Source organism: Lissotriton vulgaris, unplaced genomic scaffold (genome assembly GCF_964263255.1).
Source record: "Lissotriton vulgaris unplaced genomic scaffold, aLisVul1.2 SCAFFOLD_1828, whole genome shotgun sequence".
Classification (NCBI taxonomy): domain Eukaryota; kingdom Metazoa; phylum Chordata; class Amphibia; order Caudata; family Salamandridae; genus Lissotriton; species Lissotriton vulgaris.
The window spans coordinates 63,862-80,786 of record NW_028241418.1 but is presented as its reverse complement, the minus strand read 5'-3'; positions in this window follow the sequence as shown (position 1 = coordinate 80,786).

Below are 16,925 nucleotides of genomic sequence, written 5' to 3'. Positions count from 1 at the left end.
CATGTCCTCCGTTAGGAAGCGTGTTCTACTTCTGCTTGTGCTTTATCTGTCCTCTGTTAGGAAGCGTGCCCTATTGCTGCCTGTGCTTTACCTGTCCTTTGTTAATAAGGGTGCACCGCTGCTGCCTATGATTTATCTGTCTTCTGTTGAGAAGTGTGCACTACTGTGCCTGTGCTTTACATGTCACGTGTTAGGAAGCTTGCACTGCTGCTGCCTGTGCTTTACCTCTCTGCTGTTAGGAAAAGCGCACTAGTACTGCCTGTCCTCTACCTGTCCTCCATTAGTAAGCAACCACTACTGTTGCCTGTGCTTTTCATGTCCTCTGTTAGGAAGCGTGTACCACTGCTGTCTGTGCTTTACCTGTCCTCTGTCAGGAAGCGTGCACTACCGCTGTCTGTGCTTTACCTGTCCTCTGGTAGGAAGCGTACAGTACTGCTGTCTGTGCTTTACCTCTCCTCTGGTAGGAAAGCGTACAGTACTGCTGTCTGTGCTTTACCTGTCCTCTGGTAGGAAGCGTACAGTACTGCTCTCTGTGCTTTACCTGTCCTCTGGTAGGAAGCGTACAGTACTGCTGTCTGTGCTTTACCTGTTCTCTGATAGGAAGCATACAGCACTGCTGCCTGTGCTTTACCTCTCCTCTGGTAGGAAAGCGTACAGTACTGCTGTCTGTGCTTTACCTGTCCTCTGGTAGGAAGCGTACAGTACTGCTGTCTGTGCTTTATTTGTTCTCTGATAGGAAGCGTACAGTACTGCTGCCTGTGCTTTACCTCTCCTCTGGTAGGAAGCGTACAGTACTGATGTCTGTGCTTTACCTGTCCTCTGATAGGAAGCGTGCACTACTGCTGTCTGTGCTTTACCTGTCCTCTGATAGGAAGCATACAGTACTGGTGCCTGTGCTTTACCTGTCCTCTGATAGGAAGCGTGCACTATTGCTGCCTGTGCTTTACCTGTCCTTTGTTAAGAAGCGTGCACCGCTGCTGCCTATGATTTACCTGTCTTGTGTTGAGAAGTGTGCACTACTGTGCCTGTGTTTTACATGCCACGTGTTAGGAAGCTTGCACTGCTGCTGCCTGTGCTTTACCTCTCTACTGTTAGGAAAAGCGCACTAGTACTGCCTGTCCTCTACCTGTCCTCCATTAGTAAGCATGCACTACTGTTGCCTGTGCTTTTCATGTCCTCTGTCAGGAAGCGTGCACTACCGCTGTCTTTGCTTTACCTGTCCTCTGGTAGGAAGCGTACAGTACTGCTGTCTGTGCTTTACCTGTTCTCTGATAGGAAGCGTACAGTACTGCTGCCTGTGCTTTACCTCTCCTCTGGTAGGAAAGCATACAGTACTGCTGTCTGTGCTTTACCTGTCCTCTGGTAGGAAGCGTACAGTACTGCTGTCTGTGCTTTACCCGTTCTCTGATAGGAAGCGTACAGTACTGCTGCCTGTGCTTTATCTCTCCTCTGGTAGGAAGCGTACAGTACTGCTGTCTGTGCTTTACCTGTCCTCTGATAGGAAGCGTGCACTACTGCTGTCTGTGCTTTACCTGTCCTCTGATAGGAAGCGTACAGTACTGGTGCCTGCGCTTTACCTCTCCTCTGATAGGAATCGTACAGTACTGCTGCCTGTGCTTTACCTCTCCTCTGGTAGGAAGCGTACAGTACTGCTGCCTGTGCTTTACCTGTCCTCTGATAGGAAGCGTACAGTACTGGTGCCTGTGCTTTACCTCTCCTCTGATAGGATGCGTACAGTACTGCTGTCTGTGCTTTACCTGTTCTCTGATAGGAAGCGTGCACTACTGCTGTCTGTGCTCTACCTGTCCTCTGATAGGAAGCGTGCACTACTGCTGTCTGTGCTTTACCTGTCCTCTGATAGGAAGCGTGCACTACTGCTGTCTGTGCTTTACCTGTCCTCTGATAGGAAGCGTACAGTACTGGTGCCTGTGCTTTACCTCTCCTCTGATAGGAAGCGTGCACTACTGCTGTCTGTGCTTTACCTGTCCTCTGATAGGAAGCGTACAGTACTGCTGTCTGTGCTTTACCTGTCCTCTGATAGGAAGCGTGCACTACTGCTGTCTGTGCTTTACCTGTCCTCTGATAGGAAGCGTACAGTACTGGTGCCTGTGCTTTACCTCTCCTCTGATAGGAAGCGTCCACTACTGCTGTCTGTGCTTTACCTGTCCTCTGATAGGAAGCGTACAGTACTGGTGCCTGTGCTTTACCTCTCCTCTGATAGGAAGCGTACAGTACTGCTGTCTGTGCTTTACCTGTCCTCTGATAGGAAGCGTGCACTATTGCTGTCTGAGCTTTACCTGTCCTCTGATAGGAAGCGTACAGTACTGGTGCCTGTGCTTTACCTCTCCTCTGATAGGAAGCGTTGTTAAAACTTAGGCTGCAGCATCAACATTATCGGCGCCATCTTGCCCCCTTTTCGAGCCCATTCGTGCGCGTAAGCGGCAGCCATTTTGAGTACCATGGCCTCTCTGCCCATCGTTGATAGCCAGCGCGTCTCTCTCTCTCTCTCCTGACCTCGCAAAGCATCCCCCGCATGCTGACAGCCCCCGCTCTCACATGCCTTGGGTCATAAACCCTTCTTCCACGCAGCTCTGCCTCGGAACCCCATCCTGTTCCCAGCGCGACACCTCCCTCCATTCCTTTCATGGTCCCGGATCCTTTGATAAAACCCCTTTCCTTTGTGCCCATTTGTCTTACTCGTTCCCAGGCCGCCACCTGGCCCTGCGGATACTGTTATTGCCCCCCCCCTCCTGTACAGTAGGAAGCTTCCCCCATCAAAGGATCCATGAGTTGATCAAAGCCCCCACCCCATGAGATCCGATCGACCTCATACATTCCGTGAATCGGCGGAATGTCCAGCTGCGCGATAATCATCACCTGTTGTGACCGGGGTGGGGACTTCAACTGTAAATGTGTGTGGGAACGGGCCTGAAGCGGGCATTCCGAGGATGTCTTTCCTTACATCAAAGTAATGACAGAGATGTGTTTGACGTAATAAAACAATAAACTTGTGTATAAGAGGCCAGGCTTCAGAGATGCGGTGAGAGCACCTCGAGAAGATACCCTGTTGTCTGATTTGATGTGTTCTGCTCCGTCGGAATAAAACTTCTGTTTCCTGCCTTCCAGTCTCCAGCGCCTGCCTCTTTGTTTGGTAACTTGAGTGGGTATAGAGGCGGTTAACGCCGGGCAACTCTGAAAAAGGCCGCAGCCCTACCTTTTTCCACAATTGGCGTCCCAAACGTGGGGCCCATCAGCGACTCGTGGATCCAGTGGGAGAGGTCCCAACGACAGAGTGAACGACTGCAACGATCGGGAGAGCTCCTGTCCGATAGACCCTCGTCTGACAGCCGATCATCCGAACTTCACTGGTTCCGAACAGACCTCTCTCGAGTGGTCTATGGTCCTGACTGGGAACCATCAGGAGTGCCGCGAGGATCACGAAGAATAGAGGACGATCGGGCGCTGGATTCGGAAGACAAGAAACTGTCCATGCGGTCCGGGGAAGGTCGTGTAAACACGACGAATTGCGAAGTGATTGTTTGATTTGTTTTGAAAATACTAGCATTACTCTTTCGATTGATTTGTTTGGAGATTCACTGTCTGCAAACGGGGAAACAACAGGCTCTCTCTTTGCAAGCAGTGAAGGATAGGTAACGCAGACTTTTGTCCCCATTGTAATCCGTCGTGCCTATCTTTTCTCCCCCTCTGATTGATTGTTTGAACCCGAACTATTGTTCGCGGATTGTTTTCTGGAGATTCTCTGTCTGCAAACAGGAAAGAACAGGTTCTCTCTTTGCAGGTAGTGAAAGGGTAGGTAACGCAGACTTTTGTCCCCGTTGTAACCCGTTGTGCCTACTTATTCTCCCCATTGATTGTTTGATTGACCGAACATTGACTGTTCGATATTGGTCCTTGAGGTATTCACTGCCTGCAAACAACGAAGAATAGAAATATTCTGTCTAGTCTTTGCACGCAGTGATAAGATAGGTAGTGCAGACTTTTTGTCCCTATTGTAATCCGTCATGCCTGTCTTCTCCCCACTGATTGGTAGCCTGTTTAGCCCGGACCGCTTATTAGAGATGAACCATCCGGCTCCACTGGAAGGCACCCCTAATAAGGACATGTTCATGAAGCATGGATTGACCGCTATAGCATATAGCAAGCTGTGGCATAAATATACGAAAAAGGATCGAGAAAGTCAGTGGCCACTGATAGGGTCCTTTGATGAGGATAAAATAAGCGCGCTAGAAACAGCCCTTGGGAAAAACAAGACAACGCCCACTATGCTTGATAGTCTTGGCATGTGGCGCAAAGAAACCGAACAGCGTAAAAAGAGAAATGAGAGTAGGTTGGGAAAAGAGCTGCGAAAGGCAGCCCACCTAGCTGCTAAGAAACTAGAAGAAGAGATTAAGGAAAGAGAGGAAGCCAAACAGAAACCAGAGGTAGAAACATCAAACCAGTGTCCGGCTAGAACGCCCCCTACGCTCTATCCTGAATTGCCCTTGAAACAACGAGCCAACGATGATCTTTTGTTAGGTCCTCCGATCATCTATATGCCCCCTCCATACGCCCCTTCCCAACCCTTAGCACAGCACCCACTACCCCCAGGCACGAACGAGAGTAGTGCCACAGCTTCGGCCCCCTTCACCTCTGTACCGGCCGAACTCCTTGTATTGGATACTACACAAACGACAACGTTAGGCGACCCTGAGACCCGAAGGGCTGGTTCCGCAAGAACTAGCAGATTAAGCAAAGATGAGCGAGCAGGGATTGACAAGATAGCAAGGACATTAGTAGAAAGAAAGGAAGATGAAGAGTACATCACGGATATGTTCAGCTCGTATACAGGGAGTCACAGGCAACATTTTACCGTACAACTGTGTTATCATGTCTTGAACGCATACGAGGACCGATATCGAGACAAAGGTCCCGAGAGTTTAACGACTCTGTACCGGAAGGTCGATATCGGGGATGAGGGTGAGTGTGATGTGACGGACCTCCTTACGCGTACGCTTGAGGTTTTCCGCCACCTCACTGAACAAGAATCGGGAGCTAAACCCACGACATACGTAGCAACCGAACCACAAACTGAGCGATCTAACGCCATGATGCTGATACGAGAGGCTGCCCCTTACTGGGTTCCTCCACGAGGTGAAGGAACTAACGATGATGTTAATCACAAAGATGCAAGAGGGAGGGTAGTGTACAACTGGGTCTACCGGCCATGGGATCGGCAAGATATTCTGACGTTCCAGAAATCTCTGCCTGATCTACGTAAAAACCCCACTGCCTTCTATACTGAATTAGGTACAGCCCTAGGTTCAAGAATCACAACAGCCCTGTACTCTTTATGAGGACAGGGTACTAAGCACAAACCAAATCTCTTTAGCAAATACTTCAAGTGCACAATTAAAACAAGTGTCCGAGGACACGGAAAGGTTAAGGTCTCGGGCGGACCCGATAAGGCAAGTCGGAAGCGAGGGACTCGGGACCCTAGAGTAAGGAGGCTATGCAGGCACCGAAATGCCGAGTTACCTAGCCACGAGGGCTGCGGCTGCACAAGTCTTACAGGCGTCGGGGTCTTCGCTGACGAGCCAGGAGCCGGAAGAAAGGAGTTGCTGGCCGGCGACCAGTGCTGAATAGTTCGTAGAGATCCAAGCCTGGATCGGAGATTGATGAAACCTGAAAGCAGAGGGGACCAAGTTCGTACTACTAGCCAGTAGTCAGAGGGTACCAGGAAGGCACCGGTTGGCCGTCACCTCGACTAGGTGAGTGGGCGACGCTAGGCTCTGCAGTCTCACGGACCAGGAGGCGTTGTCGGCGACCACGGTGGAGGTGCGAGCTGTCCCACGAAGGATGATGCTGTCGGCGTCGCTGGGCCCAGGATGGGGCAACAAGCCTTGGCAGATCTCAGGGCCACGGGGTGGGCCTAAGATGGCGTCTTGAGTGGACCAGGAGGGTCCGGGGTGCTTCTCGAAAAGGTGGAAGCAAGGGCCAGTCTGGAGCAACCAGACCAGCAGTGATGATTCTCGGATGTCGTCACAGAAGGGCACAAGCCAGCGGCGAGTGACCAGACAACGGGCTGAGCAGCGAGCAGAAGGGCCCCACGCAGATCGTGGAGATGCTGGGAGACTGCACTTCGGTGCTAGAGCGGCTCAGGGTCGGGGCTTCTCGGACCCCAGAGCACTCACCAGAGAGTTACCTCGATGGTCGTGCTGGTTTTTAAGAGCGTGCAGGTTCTGATGATGGCCGGTCCCTCGAGGTCTCGTCACACCCACAGATCACAGCTGAGCTGATGACGTGGGTAGAGGTCAGAGGTGCCAGGGAAGCCGGTTCTCGTCGAGCTGGGCCGTCGGATCCTTGAGGAAGGACTTGCAGCAAACCGCAGAGTTCTTAGTTGGTGCCCGCTGATGCAGGGTGACTACTCCTTAGCCACAAGGGAGAAATCTTGAGAAGAGTCTTGAGTGTCCTTTCGTAGAAAGTAGTTCTTGATTCAAAGATGATCTAATTTGGAAGGGTCCCCGCTCCGGTCTTTATCCTAAAGAAAGGGGTGGGTACATGACTAGGTCCTGCCCTAAGGGTGGGACCAGGAAGGGGGGTAGTTACGCCCCTCTCCCCTGCCGGGCTTTCCCCAGGCCAGGGCTGTCGCCCCTGGAACTGGTTCTAACCGGCAGATGCGTAGTGAGCACCGGGGTGCCACTCCGCAGTCACCTTCTCGCCAAAGCCCTACCTACCCAGAATACACAAACCCTGTCTGGGACGGTGCGAACAGCGCCCTCGACAGGAAACCCTTTGTCCAAGTGCTCCTCGCTGGAAGGACTCCCAGCAGCGGGAGGTCAGACTTGTGTCTGTGGTGGCAGCATCCATTTTGTGGAGCTGAGGCTTCAGTTAACTTTAACCGGGGTTCACAGTTACGTACATGTCGTGTCCCTCTAGAAGGGTGGGATACTAACCTCATCGCCAGAATTGGTGAGAGGGCAGCACCCCGATTCGTATGACACCTTACTCGACATGCTTTGATAACGCGATACCGGAGTTACCGATGTGGTACGCGTTATCATGGAACAGCTATTGGGTCTTGATTCCGCAAGCTGCAGCCGGGCTCGGCTCGGGCCTAGTGTGGTGTAAGTGATGCACCTACCTACACTATGTGTTTACCTACTGTTCCCTTGCTAAGAGTTGTAGCCAAGGTGTGCTAAGCCTTGAGGAGCTACAACAGCTGGTTCAGTAGAACTCAGAGTATTCTAAGCTTTTAGTTATATGTACTAACAGTACTTGTGCGATCTTTCAACAAGATATTCTTAGGATACGTGTGGTAAAACAACAGCAAGCTCAAATCCCACCCGCTGCTCACCAATGTGAGAAGTTGGCCCGATATGCAACGTTCGCTATTCTAGCGACCGCTATGTATCGTTCCAACGACCCTTATGGTGTTTGGTTGTAAGTCAACCTATAGACCAGCTATCCTAGTAGCGTGGATACGAGCAGTCTAAGGCTAAAGACTCGAGAGGGCGTGTTAAGCCAGCTGTTTACCACACATGTACCCCTTGAACACCCAGTGAAAGGACACCACACAAGTGTTATGAAAATAAACAGGATATTTATTAAGAATCACAACAGCCCTGTACTCTTTATGAGGACAGGGTACTAAGCACAAACCAAATCTCTTTAGCAAATACTTCAAGTGCACAATTAAAACAAGTGTCCGAGGACACGGAAAGGTTAAGGTCTCGGGCGGACCCGATAAGGCAAGTCGGAAGCGAGGGACTCGGGACCCTAGAGTAAGGAGGCTATGCAGGCACCGAAATGCCGAGTTACCTAGCCACGAGGGCTGCGGCTGCACAAGTCTTACAGGCGTCGGGGTCTTCGCTGACGAGCCAGGAGCCGGAAGAAAGGAGTTGCTGGCCGGCGACCAGTGCTGAATAGTTCGTAGAGATCCAAGCCTGGATCGGAGATTGATGAAACCTGAAAGCAGAGGGGACCAAGTTCGTACTACTAGCCAGTAGTCAGAGGGTACCAGGAAGGCACCGGTTGGCCGTCACCTCGACTAGGTGAGTGGGCGACGCTAGGCTCTGCAGTCTCACGGACCAGGAGGCGTTGTCGGCGACCACGGTGGAGGTGCGAGCTGTCCCACGAAGGATGATGCTGTCGGCGTCGCTGGGCCCAGGATGGGGCAACAAGCCTTGGCAGATCTCAGGGCCACGGGGTGGGCCTAAGATGGCGTCTTGAGTGGACCAGGAGGGTCCGGGGTGCTTCTCGAAAAGGTGGAAGCAAGGGCCAGTCTGGAGCAACCAGACCAGCAGTGATGATTCTCGGATGTCGTCACAGAAGGGCACAAGCCAGCGGCGAGTGACCAGACAACGGGCTGAGCAGCGAGCAGAAGGGCCCCACGCAGATCGTGGAGATGCTGGGAGACTGCACTTCGGTGCTAGAGCGGCTCAGGGTCGGGGCTTCTCGGACCCCAGAGCACTCACCAGAGAGTTACCTCGATGGTCGTGCTGGTTTTTAAGAGCGTGCAGGTTCTGATGATGGCCGGTCCCTCGAGGTCTCGTCACACCCACAGATCACAGCTGAGCTGATGACGTGGGTAGAGGTCAGAGGTGCCAGGGAAGCCGGTTCTCGTCGAGCTGGGCCGTCGGATCCTTGAGGAAGGACTTGCAGCAAACCGCAGAGTTCTTAGTTGGTGCCCGCTGATGCAGGGTGACTACTCCTTAGCCACAAGGGAGAAATCTTGAGAAGAGTCTTGAGTGTCCTTTCGTAGAAAGTAGTTCTTGATTCAAAGATGATCTAATTTGGAAGGGTCCCCGCTCCGGTCTTTATCCTAAAGAAAGGGGTGGGTACATGACTAGGTCCTGCCCTAAGGGTGGGACCAGGAAGGGGGGTAGTTACGCCCCTCTCCCCTGCCGGGCTTTCCCCAGGCCAGGGCTGTCGCCCCTGGAACTGGTTCTAACCGGCAGATGCGTAGTGAGCACCGGGGTGCCACTCCGCAGTCACCTTCTCGCCAAAGCCCTACCTACCCAGAATACACAAACCCTGTCTGGGACGGTGCGAACAGCGCCCTCGACAGGAAACCCTTTGTCCAAGTGCTCCTCGCTGGAAGGACTCCCAGCAGCAGGAGGTCAGACTTGTGTCTGTGGTGGCAGCATCCATTTTGTGGAGCTGAGGCTTCAGTTAACTTTAACCGGGGTTCACAGTTACGTACATGTCGTGTCCCTCTAGAAGGGTGGGATACTAACCTCATCGCCAGAATTGGTGAGAGGGCAGCACCCCGATTCGTATGACACCTTACTCGACATGCTTTGATAACGCGATACCGGAGTTACCGATGTGGTACGCGTTATCATGGAACAGCTATTGGGTCTTGATTCCGCAAGCTGCAGCCGGGCTCGGCTCGGGCCTGAACCTAGCTCACACGAGCCCACGCACTCTGCCTTCAGGATTGATAAGGCCTGCCATAGGAGTGACTGATAGGGACTCGGGTGTCCATTGTATGGTTAGATATAGGGCTACTATACCTAAAGCGAAGGGTGGTTACACGTCTTCACCCCAGCTGTCGTGCAGCCAGTTGTGTCAAATTTAAGAGGCCAGCCAGGGGTGGCATAATACATGCTGCAGCCCCTGGCGGCCCTGGGTACACCTATGCCCTGCGTTACGGGGTCTGATAAGGTGGCCCAGTACCAATTGGTAAATGCACCCAGGGTACATATCGTAATTTAGAAAGAGAACAGCCAGGCTGTGGGTCTGATTAGCAGGCCCACAGCCAGAGAAAGTCGTAAACCAGTGAAACAAAAGCAAAAAATCTGGGTGATCATAGGATTGCAGACCCTACTCTCCTACAGTGTACAACTGGGTCTACCAGCCATGGGATCGGCAAGATATTCTGACGTTCCAGAAATCTCTGCCTGATCTACGTAAAAACCCCACTGCCTTCTATACTGAATTAGGTACAGCCCTAGGTTCAACCATTATGACCCTAGCTGACATCGACCTGTTTTTCGGGTTATGTCTACCAGCTGATGTGTGGAAGCAAATCCGGAAAGTCGACCACCATGAGCTGTTTGGACATACCTGGTCACAACTCGATGGCATTGATAGACAACGAGAACCTGGACAGAAGCCTTTGAAATCCATTTTAGACCTCCCAGATCCTAGCTCGCGACCGCGATGGCCGCCTGATTCCTCGGCTCCGCGGACCCTGAAGCTATCCTCCCGGTTTCCGCACCATCCTGCCTCCAAATTGCACACTACGTTACAGCAGCGGAACCGGGAGGCAAACCTGGTCACGCCGGTGTGTCTCTTTCTCCGCTCCCGGCAGCAGAAGCTCCGGGACGCCTTCCCCCTCCGGACGCCGATCAGTGCAGCCTGGGTCTTTGTTTGCGGAGGCGGCCGGCCCTGGACGCGAAGACGGCGGCCATTGTGGGACGGACGGAGCTGGTAACAGTATCTCGTCGGTGGCGCTTGATTCTTCCACCTGGCCCCACTGCTTCTGATCCTGGGCACCGCCGCTACCGGAGCAACAAAGTATCTATTCTCCAGCCCCGGGACGGCTCCTCCGCAACATTGTCTCTCCTGACGCCGCAGTGAGCGCCATCTTTTTGCCTGCTCTCGGCTCCTACAGCTGCAAGCCCAGGCTACCGGTGAGACGCGGGCATCGGCCAGCACCGTTTCACGACTGTGCCGGAATGGAGAAGGCAGCCCCTGCACCCCCAGACTGTCTCCACCGCACCTCGACCCGGCAGGGGGCTCAAAGGCTCGCTGAGGGTGTGGATGTACGACCAGTGGGACTGCCTCTCGTCTGCCATACTCGAGTTCTGGAGGGGGTTGCGTCCCTGCCCTTTGAGGCGCCTTTGCAACTTGGAGACATTCTGAGCGCCCTAGATGACCTCAGGTCTGCCATGCGTACTGTTACCTGTGAATTGGGGGCTCAGATGGATGCCACTCTGCTTGCTGCCCCCCAGTCTGTCCGCATGCGGGACACCGCGCCACATCCTACAGCTGCAATTCATGGCTCCCTCGCCAACGTCGCCACTGGATCACTGCGGTCACGAGACCCGGTCATTGCTGGGGTGCTGGCGGAAGCACCCCCCAAGGTACGCAAACTCTCTGGGGTGGCGAACTGGCCTGGGAGACGCCGCGAGACACCACGCTTGGGGGCTTTCTTGGGGACTCATGGCGGACCTCCATTTTTCATCCTGGAACGGCCACTACCGGGTGGACCAGCTGCCCTTTGTGAACCATTGTGGTGCTATGGATCCTCTGCTACGATTGTGGACCACATGACTACGTCTTGGATGGACTTTGGTGATCGTCCCCTCATTCAGCTGTGGTCCCTTTGTCTGTTCCCGTCTTCCAAGAGGTCTACCGCGCAACTGGATTGTATAGTAACACCGCATCGTAGGGGACAGGGTTGAGGCAGCCCCCTCCTGTATCAGGACCGTTTCCTTTTTTGAACTGCTGGGTTGCTGACGGACTGCCGGGGATATTGAGTATTGGTATTGTACTGGTCTTGGGGTCGGGGTAAGGGCGGCCAGGGAACTGTTTTACTTGCGTTGGATATATCTCATTGGCCCTCCTCCGGTCTTATGTGAATTGCATTCTTTCTTCTTTCTCCTTTTTCCTCCTTTCTTTTTCTCCTTCTCAATTTCTCTTCTCATACTATATTTCGGGTTCTGGGGAGACAAACACTCTGCTAGGGGGGGGGGTAGGCCGTAGCCTCTGCATGTGTGTAGGGTGGGGGGGTAAGTTTTAGTTCATGTTTTTTTCTATGGTGCCTTCTTGTTATCACTTAACTTCTTCTTTCTAGGCCCGTGTTAGGCATACTGGGGGATGGGTGGTAGCGTGGTGTTAGCTGGGATGTTGCGTCTTCTTTAGGAATGAGCATAACTTGTGGCCATCCTCTGGCTGGAACTTGCATGTTGCGAACTGCACTGACTGGTAAGGATATCTATTGTCGAGTCCCACCTACATGGACCTAATTTCTCTTTCTTACTTGTATAAGTACGGAACAGTAGACCTGACCTTAATTGTTGCGCTGAAAACTTTTAAAAACTAACCTTCGCTGATTCTGGGACACGGTAATATGGTAACTACAGTGTAACCTTATTAATGCTTGCTTACAATGAGAGATATTACTGTGCCGCCGTAAAGTTGCATAGGTGCTTAACTGTTTTCGTGGCCGGCCGGCAGGTTGTAGGCCCGTATTTGTTCTGATTTGATGCACAATAAAGGTTTTCAAAAAAAAAACAAAAAAAAAAAAAACCCTGATTCCAGAAAAGAAAGTGGACTGGTCGATAGTAACGGCCTGTCGCCAGAAACCCCAGGACTACTTCTCCCGGTTTGAAACGGTGTTCTCCGATTACAGCGGCCAGGACATGACCACTGCAACCGGACACCATCTGTTTGTCCAGAATTATGTTAAGGGTTTGTCACCAGAAGTCTTCCAGAAACTGCAGGCCAGCGAGAGTAGTTGGGCAGCCTCCAAACCTGCGGCTATCCTCCAGATGGTCCAATATTACGAACATCAGAAAAATGAAAATGATAGAGCAACAGAGAAAAAGAAGAAAGACTTGAAAGAGAGGGTGATGATTGCACAACTGCAAGGGGTGACTATAGGACGAGACCAATACAAGGGAAACTATCAGACGAACGTCCCTAGGACCGCACCTCCCAAAGACCGCACTTCGACTTCCCACATTGGACGTACAGACATTAGAGAGGACCAGTGTGCTTTCTGTAAAGGAACCGGCCATTGGAAATCCCAGTGCCCGGTTCTTTTGGAAATAATCAGAAACAAAGACCCCAAGGACACAGCAAGTGGACCGATAAATAGGGGACAGCAGCGAGGGCCCACAAATGACACGACTAACGATAGATTAAGCAGACCAAATACATTTGATCGACCCAGACAGAACCAGTGCCAGCAATCTGACTACGATGACGCCCACGACTTTGCATAGGACTGCCAAGGGCAAGGGAGGGATCCAGTCGAGCTCTATGTTGACCAGCAAGGCCCTTATGTCACTGCTAAGGTCTTGGGTACAAAGTCTCCATTTCTGGTAGACACTGGCGCAACACGTAGTGCGTTATCTAAACGACTGATTCCAAGGGTACCCTTGTCTGGCTCACTTATAACATCGACAGGTTTCGATGGAACGCCCTCCACTAACCCTTTGTCCGCTCCGATCCTCTTCAACTTAGAAAACAACACCACTGACACCACGTTTTTGCTTTCCTCCAATAGCCCTGACGCCATTATGGGACTTGACTTATTGAAACACTTCCGAGCAACAATTAGATGTTCTCAAGACGGAGTTCGAGTTTTCCTTTACGACAACCCCGTTCTGCTTAGACATTGCCCTCCCCGACGCATGTTTTCCATCACTGACGCTGATACATCCCTGCTTGACACTCTGCCTCCGTATCTGTGGGCCAAGACAGATTCGGACGTAGGGCGCATGATGATTGACCCAGTGCACATTACTGTCCGACCGGACGCGATACTCCCAAAACTTCCACAATATCGGATATCGCCCGAGGGCGAGAAGGCATTGGTAAAGATTATTCGGTCACTGATAGACGCAGGAGTGTAGAGGAAGTGGTAAGCAACGTTTGCAACAGCCCTATCTTGCCCATCATCAAGAAACAAGGAGAGGGAGATGAGAAAGCATACCGCTTTATCATTGACCTTCGAGAGATCAACAAAGTGGTTGTACCCCAGTACCCCGTGGTCTCAGACATCACCACCATCCTGACTTTGATTCCTTCTACTGCCACCACCTTCACTGTCATTGACCTCAAGAATGCATTTTTCTCTATCCCCATCCACCCAGACAGCCGATATCTCTTCGGCTTCACCCTAAAAGCCCGCTCATATAGGTTCTGCCGAGCACCCCAAGGCTACACGGAAAGCCCCAGCATCTACAGCCAGGCCCTCAAGAGACAGCTGGATCAAGTCCAGTTACCCGATGGAGTGGTGTTGGTGCAATACGTCGATGACATCCTTTTGGCGGCTGACACCACTCCGCTAGCAGTCACAGCCACCATTCAACTCCTGCACTTCCTTGCGGAAAATGGCCACAAGGTTTCCAAGAAAAAGTTGCAATTCTGCCAACCCCAGGTCACTTACTTAGGCCACCTCCTGTCCAAAGACGGAAGGAAACTCACGACCGACCGAATCCAAACCATTCTCGACACCCCTGTCCCTAAGACTCAGAAACAGGTTCGCTCCCTACTAGGCCTCACCTCCTTCTGTCGACAGTGGTTACCAAACTTCAGTCTCATTGTAAAACCGTTGCTTTCTCTGCTTGCCAAAGATGTCCCTTCCCCCCTCCCTTGGACTACTGAATGCCAATCCTCCTTCACGGAATTACGAGATGCCCTTTGTTCGGCCCCTGTCCTAGGTACCCCTGATTACACAAAGCCCTTCTCCCTTTACACTCACGAAAGGGAGGGGTGCGCTTTATCTGTCCTGACCCAGTTCATTGGCCCAAAGCAACGACCGTGCGCTTACTTCTCTGCCACTCTTGACCCTGTAGCCAGAGCCTTACCTGCCTGCCTTCGAGCTGGAGCTGCCGCTGCTATCTCTATCCGACAGAGTGAGGGGATCGTACTCTCGAATTCCCTCACGGTACTAGTACCCCATGCAGTTGACACCCTCCTGAACCAGACCAAGACCCAACATCTGACGAGTGCACGACTGACTGGATACGAGTTGACTCTGCTTGCACCCCATATCACTCTGAAAAGATGCACCACTCTGAACCCAGCAACTCTGTTACCCCTACCAGAGAATGATCCCGATACGCCCCCTGTGCATGACTGTGTGACCCTTAAGGACGAACAGACTAGAAGTAGAATTGACCTCAGAGACACGGCTTTTCCTGACCCCGACGGAGAGCTGTGGGTGGACGGCTCTTGCATCAAACTCCCCGATGGCACCACTTCAGCTGCCTATGCAGTCACCACGGCTCGAACTGTAGTCGAGACAGCCCGGATCACGCAACGATCTGCTCAGGCAGCGGAACTGATTGCCCTGACACGAGCCTGCATTCTAGCAGCAGGAACCACAGCAAACATTTACACCGATAGCCAGTACGCCTTCGGGGTGGTTCACCATTTTGGGCTCCTTTGGAGGGAAAGGGGATTCTTGACCTCACACAGCACCCCCATCTTACATGGAGATCTAGTCTCCGCCTTGATCGAAGCTGTCCTTCTCCCCAAAAGACTTGCGGTCATCAAATGCCAGGCACACAAGAAAGTGACAGACATTATTGGACAGGGAAATGCACTAGCCGACATCACTGCTCGAACGACAGCTGAAAATAGGACGACAACACGTATGTACGTGACCAGGTCACAAGCAGAAAAATGGACTGATGCTAGGGACACTATTAGAGACATTCAAATGGCTAGCACACAACACGAATTGACTGAGTGGGCACGGGTGGGATTAAAAGACGACGAAGGCTGCTGGCGGACAAAAGACACAAACAAATGGTTGCTACCTGACTCATACCTGATTCCCATACTGACTATGGCACACTCCCCTGCCCACATAGGATCAGCCCCCATGATTGAACTTGTCTCCAGAGTTTGGCACAATGATAAAATCACAGACTCCGCCAAACGTCTGGTCCAACAATGCTTGATATGCCTGCAACCCAACCCCGGGAAAGGAACTGTAGTACCCCGGGGAGGGTTTGGGGTCCCAAATCACCCGTTTGAAGTCCTGCAGATGGACTACATCCAGCTAGACAGATGCCAAGGCCTGAAATACGTACTTGTTGTGGTGTGTGCATTTAGCAAGTGGGTGGAGGCATACCCAACCCGTGACAACACCGCTATGGCCACCGCAAAAGTACTGTTAAAGGAATTCTTCCCTCGCTACGGCCTTTGTCGAATTTTATGGAGTGACAATGGTCCCCACTTCATAGCCGAAGTCATCCAGCTCATCTTAAAGGGGCTGGGTATCAAGCAGAAGTTCCACGCAGTCTTCCACCCCCAGTCTGCCGGACTTGTCGAACGACACAATGCCACATTAAAATTAAAATTAGCCAAGATAGTAGCTACCACAGGACTGAAATGGCCAGACGCTCTCCCCCTGGCATTGCTATCGATGCGTTCCACCCCCACCAAGCACCACTTGACACCTTACGAGGTCGTTTTCGGCCGACCCATGAGCGTCTGGTCTGCACCAAAACCGACCTCCATTCATGACGTCCCAGATGTCCTAATGTCTGATTATCTGTATAAATTGACTGAAACTCTGTCTGTCATTCATCAGCAGGTGCAGCAGGCCATCCCCGATGCTTCCAGGGGTCCGGGCCACGACATCCAACCGGGGGATTATGTATTGATCCGGAACTTTCAGCGGGCGAAGAGTTTGGAACCCCGGTGGACGGGCCCCTGGCAAGTACTGATCACCACCCGGACGGCTCTTCGAGTGGAGGGGAAACGGCACTGGCTGCACGCACACCACTGCAAAAATGTCTCCTTGACCTTGGCCACAACAGAAAGCATCGACAACCAAGAAGAGCTCCTGAACAAGGACCGACCGTCACTAACCTGCTATCCTGATACCGAGGCACTTGAACTTACAAAATTCTCTGATCCCACTGTGCCATCCAGAGAAGGGTATTTCCTGCGTCGAAAGGAGGGAGCTTCGGCTAAGTAGACCACGGACTAAGTTAAATCTCAGAACGGTGACCTAAACACCACCAAGGGTCACCCGGAGAGAAGCTAAACGAAGTCTGTGGTTCTGCCCGCTACCGAGCACCTGGAAGATGATGGAAGCGCCAGATAAGAAGATGATGGAAGCGCCAAATGAGAAGATGATGGAAGCAACAGGAAATACCCACTACAGAAACCCAAAAACAGACAGACTCCACAGCTCAAAGACAATTGCACTTTTCATCACAATCCTTTTC